At 44.0% G+C, this 16,931-nt stretch overlaps 1 pseudogene across 1 annotated transcript; it reads right to left on the bottom strand.

Moving 5' to 3' along the window:
• Nucleotides 1-15,613: 15,613 nt before the first annotated feature.
• LOC118150185 (heterogeneous nuclear ribonucleoproteins C1/C2 pseudogene) lies at nt 15,614-16,885 on the bottom strand (annotated as a pseudogene). Its single transcript, XR_013531315.1, has one exon. The product of XR_013531315.1 is annotated as a heterogeneous nuclear ribonucleoproteins C1/C2 pseudogene (transcript).
• Nucleotides 16,886-16,931: the final 46 nt, after the last annotated feature.

Below are 16,931 nucleotides of genomic sequence, written 5' to 3'. Positions count from 1 at the left end.
TGATGTTCTTTAAATTCTTTGCAGCTGAAAGCCACTGGCACAGAAAAGTCACTAGAGATGTTAATCCATCATGTTATTAAAGAGCATATTGTTACCGTCTTCTACCTATACCCTTTAGTAAGGTGGAAGAGGTTAAAGGTGGTGGTATGATAACATTTCACTGAATGCACAGTAGTATTTAACATGTTAAAAATGTTGAAGGCTGGGTGCGGTGGCTCACGCCTATAATCCCAGCACTTTGGGAGGCTGAGGTGGGCGGATCACAAGGTCAGGATATCGAGACCATTTTGGCCAACATGGTGAAACTGTCTTTACTAAAAATACAAAAATGAGCTGGGCGTGGTGGCATGCACCTGTAATCCTAGCTACTCAGGAGGCTGAGGCAGGAGAATTGCTTGAACCCAGAAGGTGGCGGTTGTGGTGAGCCAAGATTGCACCACTGCACTCCAATCTGGTGCCTGGTGACAGAGCAAGAATCTGTCTCTAAAGAAAAAAAAAAAAAAATGTTGAATTGAACCGGGCACAGTGGCTCACACCTGTAATCCCGGCACTTTGGGAGGCTGAGGTGGGTGGATCACGAGGTCAAGAGATCGAGACCATCCTGGTCAACATGGTGAAACCCCATCTCTACTAAAAATACAAAAAATTACCTGGGCATGGTGGCCTGTGCCTGTAATCCCAGCTACTCAGGAGGCTGAGGCAGGAGAATTGCTTGAACTTAGGAAGCGGAGGTTGCGGTGAGTCGATCGTGCCATTGCACTCCAGCCTGGGTAACTAGAGCAAAACTCCATCTCAAAAAAAAAAAAACTTTATAATTAAAATTTTTAAAGTACTGTATTTTATTATGTAAAAGTACAATTAGTACAAAAATACACTACCAGTTTGATTTTTTTTAAATTAAACGTTTTCTTCTCATAATGCAGAATATGACTCTGAACACATACCTACCTCATGCATCACTCAATAGTATAACAACCCCAAAGAGCCTCTCAACTTAGATTTTCATTATGCATCTTCTGTTTCAATTTCTGTAGTTTTCTGTAGAAAAGATTATAAATAATGCCGACCTAATAATCTCTTGGGCTCACACTTCTACTCTCAGCCCTTTGGTAGATGGAGGCAGGCAGATTGCCTGAAGTTGGGAGCTTGAGAGTAGCTTTATTAACATGGAGAAACTCATGTCTCTACAAAAAAATTAGCTGGGCATAGTGGTGCATGCCTGTAATCCCAGCTACTTGGAAGGCTGAGGCAAAAGAATCGCTTGAACCTGGGAGGCACTGGTTGTGGTGAGCTAAGATTGTGCCAATGCACTCCAATTTAAGAAACGAGCAAAACACTTTCTTATTAAAAAAAAAGAAAAGGTTACAGTAGCACCTGTGGAAAAGAAAAGAAAAAAAAAAAACTTTGAAAGTCAAGCCCAGTCGTGTATTTATTTGTACTATCAAATACCTGAGTTGGGTGAATTTCTCTCGTTGAGGTTTTAACATAAACCTGAAACTCCTGAATTTTTCAGAAAGTACAATCCTGGTCTGTGGTAAGTAGAAAATATAGTACAGGGACTGTGTAGAGAAGATTTCAGTTTTCCCAAGGGGCTATTATTGGCTCCATAAATCAAATTTGATTAAAAGAAAAAAAAAAAAACTATGCCAGTCAAAGCCTTGGTAAAATAACAAGTTTCTCCAGTTGTGCCCTGTTACTTATTAAAAGAGAAAACAATTCTGGACCAGGTGCAGTGGCTGATGCCTGTAATCCCAACACTTTGGGAGGCTGAGGCTGGTGGTTCATGAGTTCAATATATTGAGACAATCCTGGCCAACATGGTGAAACCCTGTGTCTACTAAATATACATAAAATTAGCTGGCTGCAGTGGCTATGCACACCTGTAGTTCCAGATACTTGGGAGGCCAAGGCAAAGAATTGCTTGAACCTGGAAGGCAGAGGTTGCAGTGAGCTGACATGCCACTTCAAATGCCTGTTGACAGAGGGAGACTCCATCTCAAAAAAAAAAGTTTATTACTTCAGCCTTATGTTAGTTCAGTGCATGCAGTTAATCCTTGCTCTGCCTGATATTCATGAACTTTTCAGCTCTTCATGAGTCCTGAAGTTTTTTTCTCTTACAATCTCCAAAGTTATCAGAAACGTTGATTCAAGAGCACCTGTTAGAGTTTTGTGGGGTTTTTTTTTTAACCATTTTTTCTTTTTCTTTTCTTTCTTTTTTTTTTTTGGAAGGGAGGAAAGGAGGAAGGGAGGGAGGAAGGGAGGGAGAGAGGGAGAGAAGGGAACAAAGGAAATCAGGCAGTGAGAGACATTGCCGACGTGGATCTAGATGTCTACAAGTTGATTTTTTTTTTTTTTTTTTTTTGAGAGAAGGAAAGAAAAAGAAAAAAATGAGTAAAAGAGAGGAAGAAAGAGGAAGAGAAAGAGGGAGGGTGAACGGAAATACTGCTTTATTCTGAAAAAAAAAATGGGTATTAATAATGGCCAATCAATGTTTCATTTAAACCTATGATTAGGTGTGATGTGGTATTGACAAGAATGTATATTTTGTGTATTTGAAGTGGAGAGCTCTATAAATATTCATTAAGTTTACTTGTTCCGGATCTGAGTTCGAGTCCTTGATATCCTTATTAATTTTCTGTCTCATTGAATCTAAGTCTCTATGTATCTGGGTGTTAGGATCATTAGCTCTTGTTGTTGCATTGATCCTTTTACCACTATCTCTTTGTTGCTTTAAAATCTATTTTATCAGATATGAGAATTGCAATTCCTGCTTTTTATTTATTTATTTATGTTTGTTTGTTTGTTTGTTCTCCATTTGGTTGGTAAATCTTTCTCCATCCCTTTGTTTTGAGACTGTGTATTCTTGCATGTGAAACAGGTCTGGATGTACCATGCCACTGGGTTTTGGCTGTGCCTTTTGATTGGGGGATTTAGTCGGTTTAAATTTAGGGTTACTGCCATCTGATATTAACTGGCTGTTTTATCCATTCGTTGATGTAAATTCTTCTTTATGTTGGTGCTCTTTACTTTTTGGTATATTTTTAGAAAGTCTAATACTGGTTGTTTCTTTCCGTGTGTAATGCTTCTTTCAGAAGCTCTTGTAAAGCAGGCCTGGTGGTAATAAAATCTCTGAGTACTTGCTTGTTCATAAAAGATTTTATTTTTCCTTCAGTTGTGAAGCTTAGTTTGGCTGGATATGAAATTCTGGGCTGAAGGTTCTGTTCTTTGAGGATGTTGAATATTGGCCCCCACCCTCTTCTGGCTTGTAGAGTTTCCGCTGAGAGATCTGCTGTAAGTCTGATAGGCTTGCCTTTGTGGGTAACCTGACCTCTTTCTCTGGCTGCCCTTAGTATTTTCTCCTTGGTTTCAACCCTGGTGAATCTAACGATTGTGTGCCTTGGGGTTGCTCTTCTTGAGGAATATCTTTGTGGTGTTCTCTGTATTACCTGGGATTGAATATTGATGCTTTGCTAGTTTAGGAAAATTTTCCTGAATAATATCCTGAAGGGTATTTTCCAGCTTGGATTCATTCACTCCATCGCATTCAGGTACACCTATCAAACGTAAATTTGGTCTTTTCACATAGTCCCACATTTCTTGGAGACTTTGCTCATTCCTTTTTATCCTTTTTTTTCTAATCTTGTCTTCTTGTTTTATTTCATTAAGTTGGACTTTGACCTCTGATATCCCTTCTTCTGCTTGAACAATTTGAGTGTTTAAACCTGTGCATACTTCTCGGAGTTCCTGTATTGTATTCTTCAGTTCAATTAATTCACTTATATTCCTCTCTAAATTGTCCATTCTCAATAGGATTTCATCAAACCTTTTTTCAAAGTACTTAGTTTCTTCATGTTGGGCTACAACATGTTCTTTTAACTCACAGAAGTATCTTATTATCCATTCCCTGAGGCGTGATTCTGTTATTGGGATGCGCTCATTCTCCATCAAGCCTTGTTCCATTGCTGATGTGGAACTGTGATCATCTTTAGAGGGAGAGGCGTTCTGATTTTGAGTATTCTCAGCCTTTTTACGCTGGTTTCTTCCCGTCATTGTAAATTTATCCTCCTGTCATCTTTGAAATTACCAACTTTCAGATTATGTCTCTTGAGTGGACATCGAAGTTGTTAGTTCCCAGGGCCAGAACAGCGGCGTTGAGACTGATGGTGCTTTTCTGCCGAGAATTCTCCTGTCTTGCTTCCTTCTTGTGTCCGTAATAAGTGACTCTGCCTTCCTGGGGCTCCACACCTCGGTCAGAAGGGGAACCAGTCTCGTTTATTCTGCGCCGAGAGCTGCCACGCCGAGGTGCTGTCACAGCCGCTGCGTCAGCCCCAGGAGTCGTGCTGGGGACCCGTGTGGGTTCTCCAAACCTCAGTCAGAAGGGGAGCCAGTCCTGTGTACTCTGCTCGAAGAGCTGCCGCGCCTCGCCGAGATGCTGGTGAAACCGCTGCGCGGGTCACAAGAGTCGCGCTGGTGACCCGTGTGACTCCTCCACTGGGGATCTTCTGCTCCGTGAGCAACCAGAATTTGTCTGAAAGTGTGGCGTCCTCTAGTTCTCTGCATTTCCACTGAAAGCTGAAATCCCGAGATGTTAGTGATCGGCCATCTTGGATCATTCCGCCCCTGTTAGAGTTTTATAGCTGATTATAAAACCACCTTCTAAGGAGGACCAAAGCAATACAACCACTCTCTGTGAATGACAAATAGTTTTAGGACAGTCATAGTCAAAGACACACAAGGAAATGTGTTACCTCTGTGGCCCACAATAATTTAACATAACAATTATGAGGTGGGGCGCGATGGCTCACGCCTGTAATCCCAGCATTTTGGGAGACCGAGGCGGGTGGATCACGAGGTCAAGAGATCGAGACCATCCTGGTCAACATGGTGAAACCCCGTCTCTACTAAAAATACAAAAAGTTAGCTGGGCATGGTGGCGCGTCCCTGTAATCCCAGCTACTTAGGAGGCTGAGGCAGGAGAATTGCCTGAACCCAGGAGGCGGAGGTTGCAGTGAGCCGAGATCACGTCATTGCACTCCAGCCTGGGTAACAAGAGTGAAACTCTGTCTCAAAAAAAAAAAAAAGAAGTAAATAATTAACAATTATGATTGCTGATCATGTACACTAAGTCATATAAGAGTTCCCCCAAATTTTAGAACACCTACTAATGTATTTGTACAAATACAGCCCAAAGAAAAGCAAGCACCATTTTATATTCAACAATGCTTTCTGTATAATTTTTTATAAGAAATAAGCAAAATTATCTCATTTTTAAACTTTAGGAGATGTAATATTTTAAAGGACTAATTAGGTAAGAAAAATACATAACTATTTTTTATCTTTTTCTCTTTCCTTCTAAATATCCATAACTTCTAATTTGATTTTGGAAAGTTTGATGGAACTTTGTTTCACAGAACGAATCTCAGTGAAAATACCAAAGGTTAAAAACACTTGATATCACAGGTCATTTTAAAATAAGTCGTTTATTTAACCAAAGTGATAAAGAGTTCCAAAGGAGAGTGGGGAAAAACTTCATTTTTGGGGAGAGAAGTCTTAATATGCCAAACAATCTCTAATAGACCAGCATAAAGCCCATTTGTTTTACCAAATGCTATAAACAATATAAAATGTTAATCTTCATCTTTTTTTTTTTTGTTTTTTTGAGACAGAGTTTCACTCTTGTTACCCAGGCTGGAGTACAATGACGCGATGTCAGCTCACCGCAACCTCCGCCTCCTGGGTCCAGGCAATTCTCCTGCCTCAGCCTCCTGAGTAGCTGGGATTACAGGCACGTGCCACCATGTCTCAGCTACTTGTGAGGCTGAGGCAGGAGAATCATTTGGACGTGGGAGGGGGAGGTTGTAGTGATCCAAGATTGTGTCACCAAACTCCAGCCTGGTGACACAGTGAAACTCCATCTCTCTCTCTAATATATGTATATGTGTGTGTGTGTATATATATATATTTAATATATAATATATATTATATAAGATATATTATTTTTTTATTATATACATAATATATATATAAAATAAATATATATTTGCGAAGCAAAAAGAATAATGCCAGGAGGTGCCCTCCACAGCCCTGGCTTCTTCCTCCTCTTCCACTCTGTGCTCAACTGCCATTACAGACATTCATACTGTATCACAGGACCAATAAAACCACGCCACCAGCCACTGAAAGAGGAGCCACAGAAAGACCAAGAAACACAGCCTCAACAACTTGTACTACCCTAGAATGTACTAACAGCCATTGTTAGCATTCAGGAGCTGTTTATTCCTATCTTCACACTACTGGAAAGAATTCTAAACCAGCTGGACACGGTGGCTGATGCTTGTAATCCCGGCACTTCAGGAGGCCAAGGCAGGCAGATCTCCTGAGGCCAGGAGTTTGAGACAAGCCTGGCCAATATGGTGAAACCCTGTCTTAAATATAAATAGAAAAAAAATTAGCCATGGCTGATGGCAGGTGCCTGTAAATTCCAGCAACTTGAAAGGAGAATCACTTGAACACAGGAGACAGAGGGTGCAGTTAACGGAGATTGTGCCACTGTACTCCAGTCTGGGTGACAAGAATGAAACTCTATCTCAAAGAAAAAAAAAGAATTTGAAACAGTCACAGTCTAGGCTGGCTGGAAGCTGGTGCCTGGTACGTCTGACAACCGCCAAGAGCTTTGTGCTCCTGTCTCAGGTACACACTGGCCCACCTGACACTCAGATAAAACAATTTTTTTTTTTTTCTTAAGTCCTGTCCTCGTCAGGTGGTTCCCTCCTGTAATCTGAGCACTTTGGGAGGCAGAGGTGAGCGGACCACCTGAGGGCCGGAGTAGTTAAAGACCAGCATAGATAAACCCTGTTTCTTTTAAAACTTACAAAATTGTCCGGGCATGGTGGCGCATGCCTGTAATCCCAGCTACTCAGGAGGCTGAGGCAGGAGAATTGCTTGACCCCAGGAGGTGGAGGTTGCAGTGAGCTGAGATCGTGCCATTGCACTCCAACCCGGGCAACAAGAGCAAAACTTCATCTCAAAAAAACAAAAACAAAAATGAGGGTTTCTGTAATGGTGGAGCTTCAGTCAGGGATGCACTAGCTAGCAGGGCCTTGACTGTGTAACCCAAAAGGTGTATGAGACAGGTCTTGATTAATACGGAAAGTTTATTCTGCCAGTGTAAAGAATAGGCCTGTGACACAGTCCCAGGAGGTCCTGAAGACATGTGCCCAAGGTTCCTTTGATACATCTTAGGAAGAAATCAATATGTGTAAAATGTATCTTGGTTTAGTAAGGAAGGACAACTGGAAGTGGGGGCTTCCAGGTTACAAGTAGATAAGAGACAAAAGGTTGCATTCTATTGAGTCTTTGATTAGCCTTCCACTGAATACAGAATGTCCTTCGGCCCAGTGAATCTGCATTCTTATATTAACAATAGGGTAGAAAAAGCTATGGGATCTGCATTTGTCTCGGGTGAGCCTCAGAGGGATGACTGAGTTCTGTCTGTTCTTTGTTCACAAGGAATTTCTTTGCAAGCAAATTGTGAGAAAGGTATATAGGGTTTTTTTCAATTCGTTTTGTTTTGAGATGGAGTATTGCTCTGTCACTCAGGCTGGAGTACAGTGGAGTAATCTCAGCTCACTGCAACCTCCCCCACGAGATTCCTGAGTATACTATTAGTGTATTCAAGAATGAAGTGATTCTCCTGCATCAGCCTCCAAAGTAGCTGGGACTACAGGCATGTGCCACCATGCCCAGCTACCTCTTTTGTATTTTTGGTGGAGATGGTGTTTCACCATGTTGGTCAGAGTGGTCTCAAACTTTAGATCTCAAATGATTCACCCACCTCACCTCCGAAAGAGCTGTGATTACAGGTGTGAACCACCATGCCTGGTGATATGTAGTCTTTTATATTTGCAGCAGTTACCTTATTTAGGAATAAAATCTTATTTAGGAAGTCATGCTTATCTGACAGTTCCCAGCTCAACTTTTCCATTGGCTTAGTAATCTTGGGGTCCTGAGACTTCTTTCACAGATAAGTGTTCATAATGACAAATACTGATTAGACTGGGCATGGTAGCTCACCCCTATAATACCAGCACTGTGAGAGGCTGAGGTGAGTGGATCACGTGAGGTCAGGAGTTCCAGACCAGCCTGGCCAACATGGTGAAACCCTGTCTCTACTAGAAAAACAAAAATTATAGCAGTCGTGTTCATTATTAAAAAAACAAAATTAGCACAATAATGCTGGTGCAGGCCTATAATCCCAGCTACTTGAGAGGCTCAAGAAGGAGAATCACTTAAACACAGGAGATGAAGGTTGCAGAGAGCCAAAATCATGCCGTTGCACTCCAGCCTGGGAAACAGAGCGAGGCTCCATCTCAACATAAATGTAGATACATACATACATATGTTAATAAAAAACTCATACATGCAAGTATAACTAATGCTACATCTTTTAACGTAGTCCATCCTGCAGAGCACTGTGGCTGATGCTTGTAATCCCAGCACTCTGGGAGGCCAAGGTAAGAGAATTATGAGGTCAGGAGTTTCAGACCACCCTGTCCAATATGGTGAAACGCCGTCTCTACTAAAAATGCAAATTAGCAAGTGCTGTGGTGTGCACTTGCAGTCCCAGCTACCCAGGAGAGTGAGGCAAAAGAATAACTTGAATCCAGGAGGGCAGCCCTGGTGTCCAGGAGAATGTCCACTTTTCTCCAATTGATTTCCAGGATCACCCAGAGCTTGGTTGATAATGGTGGTGTGAATTGCCAGAGCCAGGGGTAGGAGCTCTGGGGCCTGTCAGTCCTGATGAACCATTTGAGAGATTGGCCTTGTACCTTGTGACCAGCATCCCGAGATGGATCAAGATGGCTTCCTCATGCTGCCTGGGCCATCCTTCCTAGAAAACCCTGGCTTACCACATCTGTAGCAGTTAACAGGTGCCCCTCAAAGATGCTGGAGCTTGCTGGCTTTTATGGTGGGAATAAAGCCTCTGCCTCTTTTTTGTGTTTCCTGCCTCTCTCCTGGGCCTTCCCATCTCTGTTATAAAAGACTGAGTTGACCACTTTCAGGAGGTTCTCAAAAGTACTATTTGGGGCCGGGCGTGGTGGCTCATGCCTATAATCCAAGCACTTTGGAGGCAAAGGCAGGCGAATGACCTGAGGTCAGGAGTTCAAGACCAGCCTGACCAACATGATGAAACCCCGTCTTTTGAAATAAAAAAAAAAGTAGGCCAGGCGCGGTGTCTCAGGCCTATAATCCCAACACTTTGGGAGGCCGAGGCGGCTGGATCACAAGGTCAAAAGATTGAGACCATCCTGGTCAACAAAATGAAACCCCGTCTCTATTAAAAATACAAAAAAAAAAAAAAATTAGCTGGGCATGGTGGTGCATGCCTGAAGTTCCAGCTACTTGGGAGGCTGAGGCAGGACAATTGCTTGAACCCAGAAGGTGGAGGTTGTGGTGAGCCGAGATCGAGTCATTGCACTCCAGCCTGGGTAACAAGAGCAAAACTCCATCTCAAAAAAAACAAAAGGTACTATTTGGTCTCCAGGGCCTGTTTCTGCAGCTTTCTCCTGATATCAAGGGCTGCCTCAGCAATACATTTATTTTTTATGACTAGTGGTCATTTGATTGAATCAGAAGTTAGAAAATAGAAAATCAAGTTTTACTCAGTGAGTCGAGATTGCATCACTGCACTCCAGCCTTGGTGACAAAGGGGAAACTATGTCTCAAAAGAACAACAGAATGAAAGGTGAGTGTGGCTCCTGCCACTCACGCCTGTAATCCCAGCACTTTGGGAGGCCAAGACGGGCAGATCATGAGGTCAAGAGATCGAGACCATGGTGAAACCCTGTCTCTACTAAAAAAATACAAAACTTAGCTGGGCGTGGTAGTGAGTGCCTGTGTTCCTAGCTACTCGGGAGGCTGAGGCAGGAGAATTACTTGAATCCAGCAGGTGGAGGTTGCGGTGAGCCAAGATCATACCACTACACTCCAGCCTGGAGCCTGGTGACAGAGCAAGATTCTGTCTCAAAAAGAAGAGTGTGGCACAGGTGATCATCACCTGTCATTGGTGACAGAAGAAAAAATGCTAAGGCTGGGCATGGTGGCTCACTACTATAATCCCAGCACTTTGGGAGGACAAGGCGGGTGGATCATGAGGTCAGGAGTTCAAGACCAGCCTGGTGAACATAGTGAAACCCTGACTCCACTAAAAGTACAAAAATTATCCAGGCATAGTTGTGTGCCCCTGTAAATCCAGCTACTTGGGAGGCTGAGGCAGGAGAATCACTTGAACTTGGGAAGCAGAGATTGTAGTGAGCCAAGATTGCAGCACCACTGCACTTCAGCCTGGGCAACAGAGCGTGGCTACATCTGAAAGAAAGAAAAGAAAAGAAAAAGGCTGGAGTGCAGGCCAGGTGGAGGAGAGATGCTAGGCTGTGGGGCTGGGCCCTGGGCATGCTGGACCTGTTAGGTCATTGAACATTTAACTGCCTGGGCACTTTCTTCTGTCAGGTGATTTGAGGTAAAGGATTTAGGCAGCACTCTCCGGAAGTCCCACTGTGCTGGGAGAATGGAGGAGGGTCTACATCTTGCCATTCTAGGGTAACTTTTATAGGAAGCTGGACTCTCTTGGAGAGCTAATGAGATGGGAGGAAGGCAATACCTCAGCTAGACCTCAGGGACAGAGCCTGAGAAGTAAGAGAGGGTGTGTGGAGGTGGCCTGACCCTATGTGAGGGGCTTCACAGCTCTTACAACTGGTGGCTGCTGCTCAGCCATCCCTCTCCAGAGCAGCCAGGTCCTCAGCCTTATGTATAGCTAAATGCCCTTTGGAGTGTCCTTCGTATCTTAGAAATTCTGAAAAATAAAAAAGCAACAGATTCCAATTCTAATGTCTGTTAGTTTCTCTGAGCCAGCTGGGAAAGGATGTCTTTCACGCTGAAGTTTAAGTGACACCGAAGGACGGCCAGCAGCGTCTTGGCCATGGAAACTCCTGCGCTTCCTGCCCGCAGTTTGATTTGCAGCCTCATGGTTGTGTTGTCCTAAACACGCTCTCCTCTGGCCTTGTCCAGTGAATGTGGTTCACACGGTTAACACCACTTCCTGAGGGGGGCACCATGTAAAGCTGAGAATGGATTGGGTTTAGGTACCATTGTGACTCCTTGTCACCTGAGAGACCCATTTTTCCTGATTGATTCATTAAGAGTATTAGTGCCTGTCAGACACCTTTGGACAAATCAACTGACAAGGGGCTGTGGTTTTCTAAAGGAAACAAAGACTTTAGGTGTGAAATCCTCTTTATCTCCTTCACTTTTTTTGTTAGGTGAAATATTTAAATTTTTTCTTCTCTTTTCTTTTTGTTTTTTTGACTCAGAGTTTCACCTTTGTTGTTCAGGGTAGAGCGCAGTGGCATCATCTTGGCTCACAGTAACCTCTGTCTACTGGGATCAAGTGATTTTCCTGCCTCAGCCTCCTGAGTAGCTGGGATTACAGGCACATGCCGCTCTGTCTGGCTAATTTTATATTCTTAATAGAGATGGGGGTTTCACGATATTGGCCAGGCCAGTCTTGATCTCCTGACCTCAGGTGATAAGCCTGCCTTAGCCTCCCAGAGTGCTGAGATTACAGGCATGAGCCACTGCACCCAGCCTCAATTTTTTTAAAAAAATTGATAAATAGTGAATTCTCAGCAGGCTTAGTGTGAGAATTGTTATGTGGCTGGCAGCAGTGTCTCATGCTTGTAATCCTAACACTTTGGGAGGCTGAGGCAGGCAGATAACTTGAGGTCAAAAGTTCAAGACAAAATTGGCCAACATGGTCCAACCCCGTCTCTACCATAAAATACAAAAATGAGTTGGGTGTTCGGTCAGGCACCTGTAGTCCCAGCTACTTGGGAGGCTGAGATGGGAGAATTGTTTGAACTCAGAAGACAGAGGTTCAAGTGAGCTGAGACTGCACCACTGCCCTTCAGCCTGGTCTACAGAGTGAGACCCTGTCTCAAAAAAAAAGAAAGTAAAGAAGAGAGAGAGAATTGACATGCACTAGGTTGTGGTTCCTGTGTGGATGGACAGTTTTTCAAATAGAAAATCAAGTCTCACTGAGTTGCAAGAGCCACACTCAGTTGTTGTTCTTTTGTGAAATAGTTTCACCTTTGTCACCAAGGCTGGAGTGCAGTGGTGCAATCTCAACTCACTGCAACCTTCATTTCCTGGTTTTAAGCAATTCTCTTACCTAAGCCTCCTGAAGCTGAGATTACAGGCACCCACCACCACACCAAGCTAATTTTTGTATTTTTAGTAGAGATGGGGTTTCACCATGTTGGCGAGGCTTGTCTAGAACTCTTGACCTTGTGATCTGCGCACGTTGGCCTCCCAAAATGCTGGGATTACAGGCACAAGGCACCGTGCCTGGCCTAAAAAAAATTTTTTTTTTGAGACGGAGTTTCGCTCTCCTTACCCAGGCTGGAGTGCAATGGCGCAATCTCGGCTCACTGCAACCTCCGCCTCCTTGGGTTCAGGCAGTTCTCCTGCCTCAGCCTCCTGAGTAGCTGGGATTACAGGCACGCGCCACCATGCCCAGCTAATTTTTGTATTTTTAGTAGAGACGGGGTTTCACTTTGTTGACCAGTATGATCTTGATCTCTTGACCTCGTGATCGGCCTGCCTTGGCCTCTTAAAGGTGCCTACTTATTTTAAGGAAGAAGAAAACTTTGTCCAGGCAGGAGGGCAGGCAATCGAAGGGGGCCGGGTGCGGTGGCTCACGCCTGTAATCCCAGCACTTTGGGAGGCAAGGCAGGTGGATCACGAGGTCAAGGGATCGAGACCATCCTGGTCAACATGGTGAAACCCCATCTCTACTACAAATATAAAAAATTAGCTGGGCATGGTAGCACGTGCCTGTAATCCCAGCTACTCGGGAAGCTGAGGCAGGAGAATTGTCTGAACCCAGGAGGCAAAGGTTGCGGTGAGCCGAGATCGCACCATTGCACTCCAGCCTGGGTAACAGGAGCGAAACTCCGTCTCAAAAAAAAAAAAAAAAAGAGGAATGGATCTGGTTACCGGACAGAAGAATAGCTGTGCCACAGCTGCTGGGAGCTGCAGTTATGCAGGCTGTACCTGGAACCACCCACTTAGGCCAGGAATTACTCAAGAAGTTGCTAGGTGGGTATTTCTACATCTCACATCTGTCGGCTCTGGCCAAAACAGTAGTGCAGCGGTGCATCACTTGCCGACAATACAATGCTAGCCAAGGTCCCACCGTCCTGCCTGTATACAAGCTTATGGAGCAGCCTCCTTTGAAGATCTTCAAGTAGACTTCACTGAGATGCCTAAGTGTGGAGGTAGCAGGTATTTACTAGTTTTTGTGTGGACAGACTCTGGGAGGGAAGATCCTTGTCCAACAGGAACCGAAGGAGCCCAGGAATTAACTTGTGTGCTTTTCCGAGATCTCATCCCTAGGTATGGACTGCCATTGCGCTTCAGCTCAGACAACGGGCCAGCATTTGTGTCGGATTTGGTTCAGAAGAAGGTGAAAGTGTTGGGGATCAGCTGGAAGCTGCAGGCCACCTACCGACCACAGAGTTCCGGAAAGGTGGAGCGGACGAATCAGACCGTCAAAAAACAGCTTAGGGGCCGGGTGCGGTGGCTCGTGCCTATAATCCCAGCACTTTGGGAGGCCAAGGTGGGTGGATCATGAAGTCAGGAGATCGAGACCATCCTGGTCAACAAGGTGAAACCCCGTCTCTACTAGAAAGACAAAAATTATCTGGGCATAGTGGTGCGCACCTGTAGTCCCAGCTACTCAGGAGGCTGAGGCAGGAGAATTGCTTGAACCCAGAAGGTGGAGGTTGCCGTGAACCCCGATTGTGCCTGGGTTGCACTCCAACCTGGGCAACAACAGCGAAACTCCATCTCAAAGAAAAAAAAAATAGCTTAGGAAAAGTGTGTCAAGAGACAGAAAGAATGAGAATGACCATGTCTTCCTTTGGAAGGGAAAAAATAATCTTTTTTGTACTCCTGGACATTGTAATACATTAGAACCAATAATTACTAACCTCTTAGACCCCTGTTGGAAAACAGAGGAGCAGATTGATGGGACTGGACTTGACTCACGGGCTAAGATGCTAATTTGAGGGGAGTTCCAAAGGCACTCCACCAAACCAGTATACCAAACTTTTTATAATGAGGTAGAAGAGCCAGTACCAGAACTCCCGAAAAAGACAAGGTAATTGTTCCTTCAGCTAGCTGAAAATGTAGCGCATTCTCTTAATGTCACCTCCTGGTAGGTAGGTGGAGGAACTACCATAGGAGACCGATGGCCATGAGAGGCCTGAGAGCTAGTGCCTTCTAATCCCACTCCTAACATAACCCCAGTTCAGAGGGTCCAGAATGACAGCTTCTGGGTCCCAAAGGCCTCAATCACTGGACAGTACTCCTTGGCTAGAGAAGAGAAGGACTTCATTATTCCTGTAGAAAACTTAGTTGTCACACACACTACCATCCACACACACATCCACACCCACACATACAACTATACCACACATGTACACACCCACACATACACACATACATACACGTGCCAACATGCATACAAGTCACACACACCACACACATACACACACCTGCACACCACATACCACAAACACACCCCGATACATGCACATACATACCCTCACACACCCCACACACCACATGCCAAAAACACACACCACACACACAAACCCCCACATGCCAACAAAGAAAAAAAGAAATAAAACTTAGTTATATGATGAGACAGCAAGAGCAGTTACCCGATGGGGTTCAAACCGCACCAAAAAGAATCCACTTTAGAAATTTCCTGGGCTGGGTGCAGTGGCTCAGGCCTGTAATCTAAGCACTTTGGAGGCCAAGGCACGTGGATCACCTGAGGTCAGGAGTTCAAGACCAGCCTAACCAACATGGTGAAACCCCGTCTCAAAAAAAAAGAGAAAAAAGAATAATAATTATATTATACTGCTTTCAATTCCTCTCTTCACTTACTAATATTTCTTCTGTCTTGTTTTATTTTTATTTATTTATTTTATTTTTTGAGATGGAGTCTTACTCTGTAGCCCAGGCTGGAGTACAGTGTCACAATCTCTGATCACTGTAACCTTTACCTCCCGGGTCCCCGTTCAAGCAATTCTCCTACTTCAGGCTCCCAAGTAGTTGGGATTACAGTCACGAGCCACCATGCCCATCTAATTTTTGTATCTTTTTTTTTTTTTCTCCAAATTCCTGGTTTAATAAGGACTTGTTTATTTTGAAGAAAAAGGTCCCAAACATCAGGCTGTTCACAAAAATAACCCAAAGTATCAACTTTAGAAAACAAATCTTAAGACTATAACACTATTTTTCTAGAGGATGCATTTGACATGCCAACTCTCATTCACAAAAATACATCGTTACATTTGTGTTGAACTGCCCCACAGAGCACACTAATGTTGGGGTGTAACACACACTTCTAACTCAAAGCTGCTTTCAGGAGCTACTCAACTAAATGAGATTGCCTTTGCAGTTAGGGAAGCAACTACTGAACATATGTATGAATGAAAAGAACTGTACTCCCTTCATAACAAGAGATTATTTTGGAGACAGTTGATAAAAACCATACATCCTTTTTATTGTTAAGTCATAAAGAGGTATCAAAATTAAAAGCAAAAATTACAGGGTAAGACTTAACAAAACTACTAGGAGCGTCAAAAAGGAAGTGAAAATGGGACTAGGCACAGGGAAATATGAATTAATGAACATGGGAAAGACAAGGATGGGGAGAACAGTGAGCATGTGCTGAAGATACTAGGGGAGAGGATCTGGTGAAAAATTTGATCTTAGACAAGTGCCTAGGTAAAGAAATAATGGGATAAGATTTCTAAACCCCACTATGTGCTTAAGAGTCATCCTTGCCATTGGCGCTGTCTCTGTCATCCTCTCCTTCCTCAGCCTCTTTTTCATCATCCTTGATCAACTCCAGCTGGTCATCCCCCCGATCTTCATTATCATCATCATCCAGTAGGTCCCCCTCCTCAGCAGAGTCATCTGCACCCCCCTCAGACTCCATCTTCACATTAGTCTCATCTTTCTTCACGGAGCTCCTGCTCTGCTCCTCTTCTGACTTATCATTCTTCATCTCTACTGCTTGTTTGCTCTGTTCCTTTTCAATTTTTTTCCAGGTTTTCCAGGAGAGAATCCACTTTTTGTTTTATCTGGGTCAGTTCCTTCTTAATGGCCTGAAGGTCATCTCCTTTCAATTTTCCAGACTTGGAAGATCCCCGCTGTCCACTCTTAGAATTGAAGCCACTTTTGCCCCTTCATGAGGTGTTTCCTGATACACGCTGACGTTTCGAGGGCACTACAGCCCGAGCAATAGGAGGAGGAGGAGGTACACGTGCTGGGTAACTGTACATCCTATCATAATAATCCCGTTGAAAGTCATAGTCCAAGTCAAAAGAGGAGCCGTACATCTCCGCTGCAGATCGTTTCACACCTGCTTTTCCTCGGTTCACTTTTGGCTCTGCAGCCAGGTTAATATCTAAAACCTGGCCAGCAATCATTCTGCCATCCTATCCTGCTACAGCAGCCCGGGCATTTGTCTCATTAACATATTGAATGAAGGCAAAGCCCTTATGAACAGAGCAGCCCACAATTTTGCCATACTTCGAAAAGATTGCCTCCACATCAGATTTCTTGACCACGAGAGTGTTGAGATTCCCAATGAACACACGGGAGTTCATGGAGCGAGGATCTGTTGTTGGTAACGTTGCTGGCCATTGTGTTTGATGATAAGGTTTGTCACAAAGCCGAAAACAGGAGGGAGGAGGGAGAAGAGATTCGATTCTGAGTCTCCTACTCCCGGGTTCTACGTGCAGAAGCCGACTGCTGCTGGAGGTTGGCAAGGCGGACACAACTGCTCAGTCTTC

This window comes from Callithrix jacchus, chromosome 22 (genome assembly GCF_049354715.1).
Source record: "Callithrix jacchus isolate 240 chromosome 22, calJac240_pri, whole genome shotgun sequence".
Classification (NCBI taxonomy): Eukaryota; Metazoa; Chordata; class Mammalia; order Primates; family Cebidae; genus Callithrix; species Callithrix jacchus.
This window is presented reverse-complemented; position numbering and strand designations above follow the sequence as displayed.